We start from the raw sequence: 12,885 nt of genomic DNA, 5'->3' as shown, positions 1-12,885 counted from the left end.
GAACTGCGCCGCGGCCAAGGCTGAACCCAAAGAAACCCTAGAAAACTTATCTCCCAAAAAAAACAGAAAGAAAAAAATTATAAAAATTTATAAAAAATAAAAAATAAAAAATTAAATTTTATTTTTAGAGAAAGAACCAAACGTGTGGAGAGGAAAGATTTTCTAATTGGAGAAAAAATTTTTGAAAAGAAAGAACCCCAATTGACCCACGACCCACGACCCACGCCCCGGCCGCGGTCTCGATCTTTTGATATATATATATAGGAGAGTGAGCCTCCATAGCTTTCTTTCAAGTGAGAGCTTATGGGAAGTTGTGCCCTATATGTAGCCCACTCCCCAAGGAGTAAAGTGAGCATGTGGGATAAAGCCCTCACCCTTTCCTCCACAAGCAAATAGGCTTTTGCCCCTTCCCCCCAAGGGAAACGGACTCTTTTGAGGACCACGGGAGCTCTAGATAGGCGAACACGGTGCTGTAAAGCACACTAGGACCCTTTGAACGATACGCTCGTTTCGAGCTATCACACGCCCTAGTCCAAGTTCGACCGTAAGGGGGTCAAAAACGAGTTAAAAACAATCTAAAAACAATCTAAAAACAAGTAAAAACGGGGTGCGAAACACCTAAGAAACCACTTGTGTGAGTTTCAAGGGTAGTTACCAACGCACGTAGGGTACCCACGTCACATGCATCTACGTTCTGGTCGGGTGCTAGAGCCTGAACCACTAGAAAGCGTTTCAGTCTACGCAGGCTCACACCATCCCTCCACGTTGGCATCTTGGCCTTCGGCTGGAACCCAAGGGAGTGCAACCCAAGATCCACGAGCGAATAGTGGATAGTGACTCATCCTCTGACTCAGAAGCCATGGAAGGGCACCCTACCAAGAACCCTGAGGAGACAAGCCAAAACATGCCAGTGTGGGCTCCACAACCCGGATCTAGCATGTTTAGTCGTCTAATAGAGACCTTTAGTAGAGCTACACGCTCTGAACATGCGACAAGCGAAGTAAATGAGGAAGGAGGGGTAGTAGATTCGCCATTCACATCTTATGTAGACCCTACCCTCCCAAAGAGTGTCCATGTGGATATTCTACCCACTTCGTTTAATGAGGGCCCTACTGAGCTACCACATTCCGATGCTCTTCCTAAAGTAGAGGTCCCTAGAAGCCAATCCATAAGAAGTGACATTGCGTCCACTTCAAGAGAACCGTTTGGCACACCAAGTCTAGATGGGATATTTCTCAATGAAAATTGGGAATATGATCTACACACAGAGACTCTAACTGACCTATACACAGGTTACACATACCATGTAGGTTGGTTAGAAGTCCTACGATCTACATCTAGCGCCACTAATCTAGAGGAGCAACAACACATGCTATGTGAGGTGATTCATAGAATTATCCAATTTGAGAGGCAAAATAGGGAGACTCCCTCGGTGAGTCCCATAGACCCTTCGTATGTTGTTTCGCCGAGAACCTAGAAGCAAGGCAGTACAAGTGGCTAAGCTCACTCAAAACTTCAGTGGTAACGAGGATGTTAGGAAGCACATTGAAGTCTTTGAACACGTGTGTGATTCCTCGGAAGAGCACAATGAGTTGCATAAGTGTAAAGCCTTAGGCTTAACCTTGAGTGGGAAGGCCGAAGATTCGTATCGAACCTTAAGGGTTGAAGAGCGCACTCACTACCCCACTCTCAAGAGATTGTTCTTGAAAGAATACATACGTGAGGGTGTGCTTTGGGGAGTAGCATCTCAACTCCAAAAAGCTGAACGCGAGGAAGGGGAGTCAGTGAGAGACTTTATAAGTCGATTGAAGCATCTAAATTCTCGCTGCACTCCTGATGAACGCTTCAATAACAACCAACTCCTCGATAGATTCATCCGAGGATTGCGCCACGAGGACATTTACAATGGCCTAGTCATTAGAGGTCTTACAACGTGGGAAGCAGTCACTGCCAATGCAATCCAGTTAGAAGACAACTTGATGATTGCAGGTAAAAAGGTGTCTTCAGAAACAAAATCCGTTAGTTCGCAAGTATCTGGGCACGAGCCAATGACAGTAAAACCTATTGCCAAGGAGCCCAAGATATCTGAAATGTCTGTGACCGACCTTACTAAGGCTCTCCAAGAATACTTTAGGGGTAATCGAGCTCCTCAGAATAGCCATATGTACCCAAGAAGAGAGCAACAATGGTGTTCGGTGTGCTTAGGACCACATAGCACGAGTGAATGTCCCACATTCAGAGTCAAATTCAATGGGAATTGCAATGCATGTGGTAAGTATGGCCATCAATCTAAAGATTGCCTAGTACTTAAGCGAATGTTGGCAAACCAGGCACCACTAGCTTGGTCAAACACACCTCAAGTACCCGTGCTAATGCCTGCACAACCTATCGAGCAACCGTCACAGCACATAGTTCCAAGGAATCCGAATGTAGTCCAGTCTGTGCCGTTACCACCGCCAGTGCTAGGACCACAACCTCCACGATTACCCCTGTAAACCAGATGGGTTGTGAGTCACATAGTGCATGTGGGGATTATGAAGAGGAGATAGACCCTACTGCTCCATACGGGATTGATACGTTTGAAATGATTCCCCAGTACTACATGGAGGATCATTTCGGGCAAGTCAAGCCTGTATATCAAGCGGCTGCTCTTGCCACAAGAGGGCAAAACCTTAATACCATGGCGAGGAGACCACCTCTTCAATGTTACGAGTGTGGTGGACCGCATCGTGTAGCGGAGTGCCCTAATAGGTTATAAAAGATCGCTACTCAGATGCAACCAAATCAAGGGAGCACATCGAGAATGCCGGTACTTACATGTAATCGTTGTGGCATAGATCATTTGATCGCTCAATGTCCACATAATCCTAATGCACCCAAGATTACGCCATTGAATTTGGTTGAGGTCACCAACCAAGCACGAAGAACCACACCCGTTGTACCCGCGAATGTAGTTACACGGTCAATGCTTCAAAATCAAAACTACATTCTTGAAGAGAGGGATACTGCATCAATCGCTCAGGCAAAGAAAAAGAAAACACGATGAAAGAGATCGCTTAATGCCACGAGCTCCAAGCCCAGTTCAAAGACTAACATAGGGAGAGGAGACGACCCCGTGTATATGAATGATCCTGAAGATGATTCTGATTCAATAGAAACCATGGGGACCAAAGCCACTACCTTAAGGGAGGAACCCACTCGGGAGCTCAATGAAGGAGAATCAAGCGAGTACAAAAATAAGGGGAAACAGAAGGAAACTTCCTCGGCCCCACAACCAAGTCAGTTAATGCCCTCTCGACCACCCAAACTGACTGAGACTCCCCAAGACAAGCCACGTGGGCCAAAAATCCTCAAGAAAAAGATTGGTACTTACCCGAACCCAGTTGAGGAGATTGAACAAGTGCAACACTTAAGGGGTTTGGTGGAAGAAACACAAAGAGAACTGGAGCCAAACCCGAGAAAAATCAAAATTCCAGACACAGTGTTTCCTACGCAAGTTCAGCCTCACCGGAACCATAAACCGTTAGCTATACCGAGTATCATTCGAGAAGAAAGTGAGGATAGGACATCCGGAAGTGGGCAAACACCCTTCTTGCTGGAAAGAATGTTTAGTGAGGGAATGTCTGACCCCATTGAAGAGGAAGTGATTCCATCTTCACCAGTCCCTAGTCAAGGGGCGATGTCTCGAAAAGTCTCGTTGAATGTGTCTAAGCTAATGGATTTCATGTCCTCTGAGATCAGAACCACGATCATATCCAAATTATACGGAGATCCTGAGCTATTCTTAATCGGGCATTTCGTAATGGAGAACTAAAGGCGGGGCTACCACAATTTGCAAATATGGATAGACCTGACACGCTTCAAGATGAAGGGGAGCATTGGGATCTACAACCCAAATTTGATGAAGATTCGGTCGTGGAAATACCTGTGAACAAGTTGGGTCAGTACTTTGAAGGGGACGAATCTAATGCCACCCTCCCCATTACTACCAAGGGATTAACTCTAAAGGGAATCCTTGATGGTGGTGCTGGCGTGAGCATTGTGACTAAAAACTGTTGGGAATCTATGGGAAGACCTCACCTCAAAGTCACAAACATAGTGGTTAAGATGGCAAACGGAACCATAGCTAAACCTATTGGAATGTTAAGGGACCTCAAGATCAAGGTCCTGGGATACAAGGTAAAACATACCTTCATTGTAATGGATTTCTCCAAGCATCCTATGTCATATCAAATGATCTTAGGACGTCCTTTCATGAGGGAAGCACAAATGGTACATGACTGGTCGAAAAACCATGTCTACCTACAATTCCAGGACTCTGTCATTCGAGTTGATCTTGAGAATGGTCGTGCACATCCCTTAGGAAGCAAGGTTATCATCGATAATCGATCGGATACCACTGTTCATTCTGCCCCATTAAGGTATTGCTATACATGCAAAAAAGAGACTGATGATGGGAAGGATTCTCCTTACATGGATGTCCTACCGGGTATGACTGAGTCGGATAACGTGGATTGGGTACACCTAGCGGCAACCATAGACACATGGGGAAATAGAGGCACAAGTTGGGTAACACCTGAGGGGCAAGATATGCCACCGTTAGTGCCAATAAACATGATAGGTGTTATGCACTTGACCCCTAAAATGGCGAGAAAGTGGCAAACTCCACCGACACTGAAAGTAGCGAAGACTCTGACCAATGAAACTCTAAGTATGAATCTCAAGAAGAAACTGACCCTGAGCCTGCTGATGGGAAAAATGAATCAAATATTCACCCAAAGGTGGAAGCAAGATGCTCAAGGCCTAAGACAGTGACCTCCTGCAGTTCATCCGAAAGTGAAGATCGACCAAGTGAGTCCGAATCGGATAGAAACAAAAATCAAAAACTTGGTAAGAAGAAAACGAGACATAAGCGCCAACGCTATCGAGCTAATGTACGCACTGCAATAAACAAAGAAAGATCCACTGCAGAATGGCTTAGTTATGTAGGAGCCATTGACGCTCATCGGAAGATAGCGGATAATTGGGGACAATACCTCCAAAGTGTCATGTGGTGTATTCCGCAACCTCATGACGTCGCCCAATTAGAAATCGAAGAGAAGCCAAAACTAAGTCGTACTGCAAGAAGGCGGCAAAACCAAGAGTTGGCTCAACAACAAAAGGAGGCGGAATTAAAAGAAAAAAACCGGGCACAACAAGAACCAGTAAACTTACACCCCGCACCCGAGTATTTCAAATCATTCACCACAGGGGAACGTAAAGTAGTCTACACAAAAGCCCAACGAACGCCTACCAATGGGAGTAGCGGTGTCTACGATGGCCCTGCGGTAGTTAAGGAGATAGACTTAGCAGATCCGGGTGAGGAGTCTAAACCAGTTTTTATTGCTCAAGACCTCACCAAGGTGGAAGAAGCTGCACTTACGAAGCTTCTTAAAGAATTCAAGGACATATTTGCTTGGACATATCATGATATGAAGGGTGTTCCACCCTCGGTGGTGCAACACACGATTCTAATGATTAGCACTGCTAAACCAGTCCAGCAACGTCCCTACCCAATGAATCCTAAGTACGCAAAGATTGTACAAGAGGAAATTGAAAAGCTGGTAAAATGTGGATTCATATACCCAATTGAGCACTCAGAATGGGTTTCTCCGATAGTCATCGTGCCAAAGAAGAATGGGAAACTCAGAGTGTGCGTTGATCTCAAAAAGGTTAATGCAGCCACCAGAAGGGATCATTACCCCTTGCCATATTCTGAACATGTGCTTGAAAGAGTGGCAGGCAAGGAGGCATATATGCAGCCATTCGTGGCTCGCATACGGTGTCCGGCAAGTCCCCAGCTACGACCTGTGCGACAAAAGCGCACAGGAGAGTGTGTATGTTTACATTAGTGTATATGTGGGTATGTACATGTGTGTGTGTGTGTGTGTATGTGTGTGAGAGAGAGAGAGAGAGAGAGAGAGAGAGAGAGAGAGAGAGAGAGAGAGAGAGAAAGAGACAGAGAGAGAGAGTATGCATACATGTGCATGCATGTGTGTAAGAGAGAGAGAGAGAGAATAAAAGTAGATGTCAATAAAAAATAAACATGAATTAAATAAAAGAATAAATAACATGAATTAAATAAAATAAAAAATATATATGTGTGTGTGTATACACGTGTGTGTGCTATTATTTATGAATGTAAATAAAAGCGCGCGCGCACACACACACACACACACACACACATATTGTGATGTTCTCGCCTATGTGAGACAGATCTCTGGCTATGAGGAGGCGGCTATGAGGAGACGGAGAAGATAGGGCTCTTGTTCACCTCCCATCCCTAGAGAGCAGAATGAGCATGCACCCATTCTGCCAAGCTATATGTAGTGGCATGGCTACCCACACTAGCCAGGCTACCTGGGGTACTCCAACTCGGACGACTCACCCCTCAACCCCGGACTTACTCTCGCGCGAGCCTCACGTGCATTATACACTACGTGACATTACCTCCCCCTTAAGAAGAGTTTTCATTTGCACAGAAAAAAACTTTGGATAGTTTTTGGTTAGCGTACTTAAATGTTCCCATGTAGATGCTTCTTGTTCTGTGTCTTTCCATTAAAAAAGTGCCTCTCGGTACATAGTATGCCTCGTGTTCCGATCCTTGAATTCTAGAATATTTTAAGGTTGATGAGGAATAGTTGATGGTTCAAGAAGTTCTACCAGAACTTGGAGTAACTAACGTTTTCCTTGTGGTCAACAGTTTTTTGGAGCTTATTGACATGAAAAACAAGATGTACTCGAGAACTCTTTGGCAACTCAAGTTTGTATGCTATACTACCAATCTTTTTAAGGATTTTAAATGGACCGCAATATCTAGGAGAAAGCTTTTGACACTTTCCTGTCTTGAGAGCCTCAGCCTTCGCACGGACTTTCAAGAAAACAAAGTCACGCTCTTCAAAAGTCACCTCTTTGCAGCTCTTGTCAGCATACATTTTTGCACAACCTTGTGATCTCTTGCTGCTTTTAGCATATCTTGCATATCTTCAAGGAAATCCTTGACAAACTGAATGTTATCTCAGTCACTAAATGTTTTAAAGTATTATAAGCAAACTCCAAATGTGGGTACTCCTCCTCATTGGATTTCTTTTTACTGACATACGCTCGAAGCATATCCTCTAACATGTGGTTGACTCTATTGATCTGACCATCAGACACTGCAGTGGATGATCAGCCGCACTCATACTTAGACTAGTGTCCAACTTTTTGAAGACTTTCCTCCAAAAGTGACTATCGAACTTTCTATCCCTATCCAAAGGATAGGCCATATAGCTTGTAGAGATGTTCGATAAACAACCTAGTTAACGTAGAAGTTTTCACCTCCTTTTTAGTAGGTATAAACTTGCCTATCTTGGTCAACTTATCAACCACTACCCAAATCGAGTTATTCCCTCGATTTGTTTTAGGTAAACTAGTAATAAAATCCATGGAAATGCTCTCATGTTTACCTTTGGGAATATCCAATGGATATAGCAAACCTCCAACCTTGAGATGTTCATGTTTATTGAATTGACACTTCTTGCATTTTAGCACAAAGTCGACGACCTTAAATAAACTAGGCCAATAAAATTGTCTTTTAACTAGTGCATAAATCTTCTATATCCCGAGATGACCAGCACTTGGGCTATCATGATTTTCAAATAAGAATTTGGCGCTAAAAGTCACCAATAGTTGGTACACAAAATCTACCCTCGTAGAGTAGGTACTCATCGTCAATGGAATAGTGTATATACTTTTCCCCCCGATGAACTTTATCACCCCTAAGTGAACCAATGTTAAGTGGTTGTGAAGGGTCCACTCTCGGGTTCTTTGTCTTTGTACATAACCGACAAGACTTCCCTAGTTGCTCTGGACTAGTGCTCGCTCTTCTTCTCCTGGAAATATTGACGAATTGCTCTAGAGTAGCACTCCTTTCTAACAAGAAAGGTGTAGGCTGTTGACGAGTACAGATGCGTATAGCAAGCCATACATTTGAAAATATTGGATCATGCTCGGACATACCACGTGAATCCAAGAATCTACTCTTGATTGTGGTGAAACTTAACTCGTTCACCATTGGCATGCGACTCAGCGCATCTTCTACTACATTGAATTTACCTCTCTAGTAACGGAACTATACTTTAAACTCTTGTAGGATCTTCACCCACACGAGTTTTTTTAACCTTTAACTCATTTTGACTAGAAAGCCATTTCACACTTTCATGGTTCGTCCCGACCTCAAAAGTAGCACCATACAGGTAATATCGCCACTTTTTTAGAGGATGAATTATGGCTAGTAACTCTCGCTCATAGGTCGAGTAGCTACACTAGGCATGGTCAAGCGTCTTGCTTTCAAATGCAATAGGACGTCCCCTTTGTATTAAGGCTGCCCCTACGGCCTCCCCACTAGCGTCTGTTTTTCTAGTACAAATGGTTCATTGGGATCCATAATACTAGGTGCTGAGGCAATGGCCACTTTGAGTTTTTCAAAACTTCTTTGTTAAGAATCCTCCCAACGCATAGTTTTGTCCTTTGTCCTTAGCTGATCCGTTAAGGGGACTGTGATCTTTGTGTAGTCCTTTACATATTTTCTGTAAAACCCTTATAAACCTAGAAAAAATTGCAATTGTTCTAGGTTCTTTGGCTCAAGCCATTTAAGAATGGCTTCCACCTTCTTAGGATCCATCTGCGCTCCCTTAGCAAATACAATATGGCCCAAGTAGTGAATCTCCTAGGTAAAAAATGTGCATTTGCTTCCCTTCGCAAAAATAGCGTATTTTTTCTAAGTAATTCAAACACCAAGCATAAATTCTTTAAGTGTTCCTTTCATGAACTAATATAAACAAGTATGTTTTCTAGGAAAACTACTATGAATTTGCTAAATATGGACGTAGCACATTGTCCATCAGCATCATAAATGTCACAAGAGCATTCATCAAGCCAAACGACATGACTAGGTAATGTCTAAAACGAGTCCTAAACATAATCCTGGGAATATCTAGCTCCCTAAACTTGACCTAATGATACCTAGATCTATGATCAAATTTAGAAAAATACCTTGTACCATTAGGTTAATCAACCAACTCATCAATGCATGTCATTGGGTATCTGTTCTTAATCGTAATCTGATTAAGTGCATGGTAGTCCATGCACATCCGCAATAGATCCATCTTTCTTTTTAACCAGAAGAATGGGCGATGAACATGGTCAAGAACTTGGTCTTAACCCTTTTTTCATGTATTCAACTAAGTGCTGTTCCACCTCCTATACTTCGGAGTGGCTAATTCTGTAAGCAAGCTTGCTTACCAGTCCGAACCAGGGAGCACCTTAATGCTATGGTCAATACCTCTAGATGGCGGAACACCATCCGATAAATCATTGGGAAAAAAATCCCTAAAATCTCGCAATAAAGAAATCAATGTATCTGCATACATATTGTCTTGGTTGTTGCCTTGGGTTCTAGGTTTTGTTCACACAAAGACAAAATAGATGTCAACAAATATGGGTCTCTCCTGAGGCCATTTAAGTTTTCACTACTTAAATTAGTTTCACCTATGGAAACATTGACATTAACCTTTGTTTCATCGACAGAACCAACATTATCAACATATATTTCATCTACGAAAACAAAATTATGTAAGAGAGTACAAAGTAATACCTTGTAAATATCATCGGCATTGATGGCACGACGTAACTCTAGGGATGAATAAGGGGTGCAACAGGTATCTCATGCTCACCCTGTAGTCTCACTAATCTTCCCTCATGCATATATTCAAGGCTATTATCCTAGTAGCTACGACTCAAGGTATGACCAAGGTTATATAACAACTCCTAGCCTAGATAAACATCTACTCTAGCTAAATGCATGACCTGAAAATCTAATGTAGCCTCAGAATCCTACATAGCTAACGACACTTCTAAGACCTTCGTATTCCAAACGGTGCTATCGTGACCATTATCTAACAAGATCGTATACTTATGGTCACTTTTGGCCTTAGGTAAATGCAACTTCTTAATCAACGAATAGTTAAGGAAGTTGAGTGGCACCATCATCAATCATGACAGTGACTCTACAGCCACCTACCCTACCATACAATCGAACCAAATCATATGGTCTGAATGATGGTTGGCATATAGACTGTGTCACTCAGCAAGCATTGGCACTATTCGCTTATGATAGACCGTCACCTCTCTGAACTGTGCAGAATTGAGAGGTAACCTCTGGATAGTAAGTACTTTCTTAGAGGAATTACCATCCTTCTTGGCATCATTGGAACTCCCTCCCCAACTCCCTTCAGTGCCTAGCTTAGGACAAGCTGCTTTGCTATGCCTTCTCCAAAAATATCCCAATATTGATTTACTACTCTCTAGAAATTTTTATCTCAAAACAAGGAAAAATAATATTTTCTTGTATTCAAAAACATAGAATGATTACAAGGGATTGAAGTAGAGGCTTAATCAATATTCAACCCGAGGAGGAATCTTACATCCTCTCCCACACTTGAAAAATGCGAGATGTCCTCATCTCACAAAGTGGGGGTAATCCTTCGCCAACTCTTCTTCTTTCTCCCAGGTGGCGTCTTCTAGAGGGAAGAACTTCCACTTTACTAAGAATTCTCTGAGGACTCTACTCTTGAGAATCTTCTCTCGAATGTCAAGGATTTCCTCAGGGTGGAGTACCATCTAGCCTTGAGTCGGAGAGATCAATTGCTCATCATCAAGCACGTGACTTGGTAGGTACATATTTCTTAAGCAAACTGACATGGAATACATCATGTACCTTGAGATAGGGAGGTAGAAGAAGTTTCTAGGCTAGATCGCCCACTTTCTTAATGACAGCATACGGCCCACAGTATCTGGGAGAGAGCTTCTTGTACTTCTCTAAGGATAAGGAACTTCTTTTTGGTTGTACTTGAATGAAGACCATATCTGATTCTTCAAACTCTCTCTCTCATTTTATCTGCATACTGCCTTTGCCTGTCTTGGGCTACCTTTATATCTTTACGGATTGATTGCATCTGCTGGTCCATGTCGTCCTGGACATTTCAACTTTGATCAATGGGTCAGACCAAGTCAATGGTGTAAAGCAATCTTGTCCATACAAAGCTTTGAAAGGACTCATCCTAATGCTCCGATGATGAGAAGCATTGTAAGCGAATTCGACCAAATGCAGATGACTTAACCACTTCTTGGGTTCCCTGCTACTGCAGCATGACCGAAGGACATCTTCAATTACTTGATTCCCCCTTTCCGTCTAGCCATCTGTTTCGGGGTGATAGGCTGTGCTGAGATTCAAGAAAGTTCCTACTGCTTCAAAGAACGCAGTCCAAATTTTTGATTGTGAATTTGGGATCTCTGTCACTTACTATCCTCCTAGGTAAACCATGCAATATGAAGATCTCCTTAAGGAAAACTCTAGCAACATCCACTGTAGAGTATGTTTCTTTCACTGGAATTAGATGGGCAACTTTGGTTAGCCTGTCAACCACCATAAAAATGGAGTTGTAACCTGATTGCATTGAAGGTAATCCAATGACAAAGTCCATACTGATGCATTCCCACTTCATCTGTGGAATGTCTAGAGGCTGCAGTTTCCCTGGCATCTTGACTCTATCTGCCTTGACTCTTTGGCACATCAAGCATTTCCACATGTGATCAAGTACATCCTTTTTGAGTCTTGGGGCCAGAAGAAGCTTTTTTTCACAGACATGTCCAGCTATCAGGCTATCATGGGCTTCTCTTAGAATTCTTCCCTTTATTCTTCCCACATCATTAGGGATACATAGCCGATTATTATAATACATGTATCCTTCATCCAGTTTGTACCCAAGAACTCGACTCATTTCCTGAGGAGTCTTTCTTTCTTGCATCAGAAGGGTAGCAATAGGGGCAAAGAATTTGTCCTGCATGATTTTCTCCTTTGCTTCATTGATCAATGGATTTAACACCACTGTAATTGCAAGCAAGGAGGCTTTTCTACTCTGAGAGCACATCTGCAACCACGGTTTCTTTCCCTAGCCGATACTTTATTTCAAAATCTAATTCCTGCAGGGTCTGCATCCATCTCCTTTGACGCATGTTGAGATCTCTTTGGGTGAAGATCCACTTCAAACTTTGATGATCTGTCATCAAGGTGAACCTTTGTCCCAAAAGATAATGTCTCCACAACTTTAGAGCATACACTAATGAGAGTAACTCCAAGTCATGAACGGCATAATTCCTCTCATGTGTTCTGAGTTTTCTAGATTCATAGGCCACTACACAATTTCTTTGATTAAAAATTCTCAATTAAAAAAGTTTATGGAATGAAAATAGATTATGAAAAATGCCTTTTCATAGTTTTTGTTATAAATTTTTGATAAGAATTCATTTATCCTTATTAGATTTCAACAAAGCTCTAATACCAGTTGTGAGGTCCCCCGCTCGCTCTCGGGGCTCCTGTCGTCGGGGGCGAACGGAAGCGGCATCAGCCTCCCGCGCGCGCGCGGGGCGAGGTCCACACACTCGGGGCCTCGCTCGCGGATGTCCGGGGACGAGAGGCTAGCCCAGGCGGCCGCTCCGAGACCGGGGGCCCGGAAAACTCCCCTCGCCTGGAAGGCACGGGCGATTCCACCAATTGGGAAAAATCTTCTAATGGGGAAATTACTCTAACGAGTCAAGTCTTAACTTGATAAACTGATTTGACCAAACCTGAAGTCACATGGTTAGATCAAGAAGAGACTTGCACTTGGTCCATGGAATCACCACTTTTTTCCTCATTTACGAGGCACAGCCGATGATCTCCTCCCACAGAACAAGGTCTTCTCAGGATTTAAAACTAAATAACGTAACTAATCGTATCTAGTTATTTCTCATGAATCCTCCGAT

This window comes from Cibotium barometz, chromosome 4, assembly GCF_041138505.1.
Source record: "Cibotium barometz isolate CiBa-2024 chromosome 4, ASM4113850v1, whole genome shotgun sequence".
NCBI lineage: Eukaryota > Viridiplantae > Streptophyta > Polypodiopsida > Cyatheales > Cibotiaceae > Cibotium > Cibotium barometz.
The sequence above is the reverse complement of the archived record's forward strand: the minus strand, read 5'-3'. Positions refer to the sequence as shown.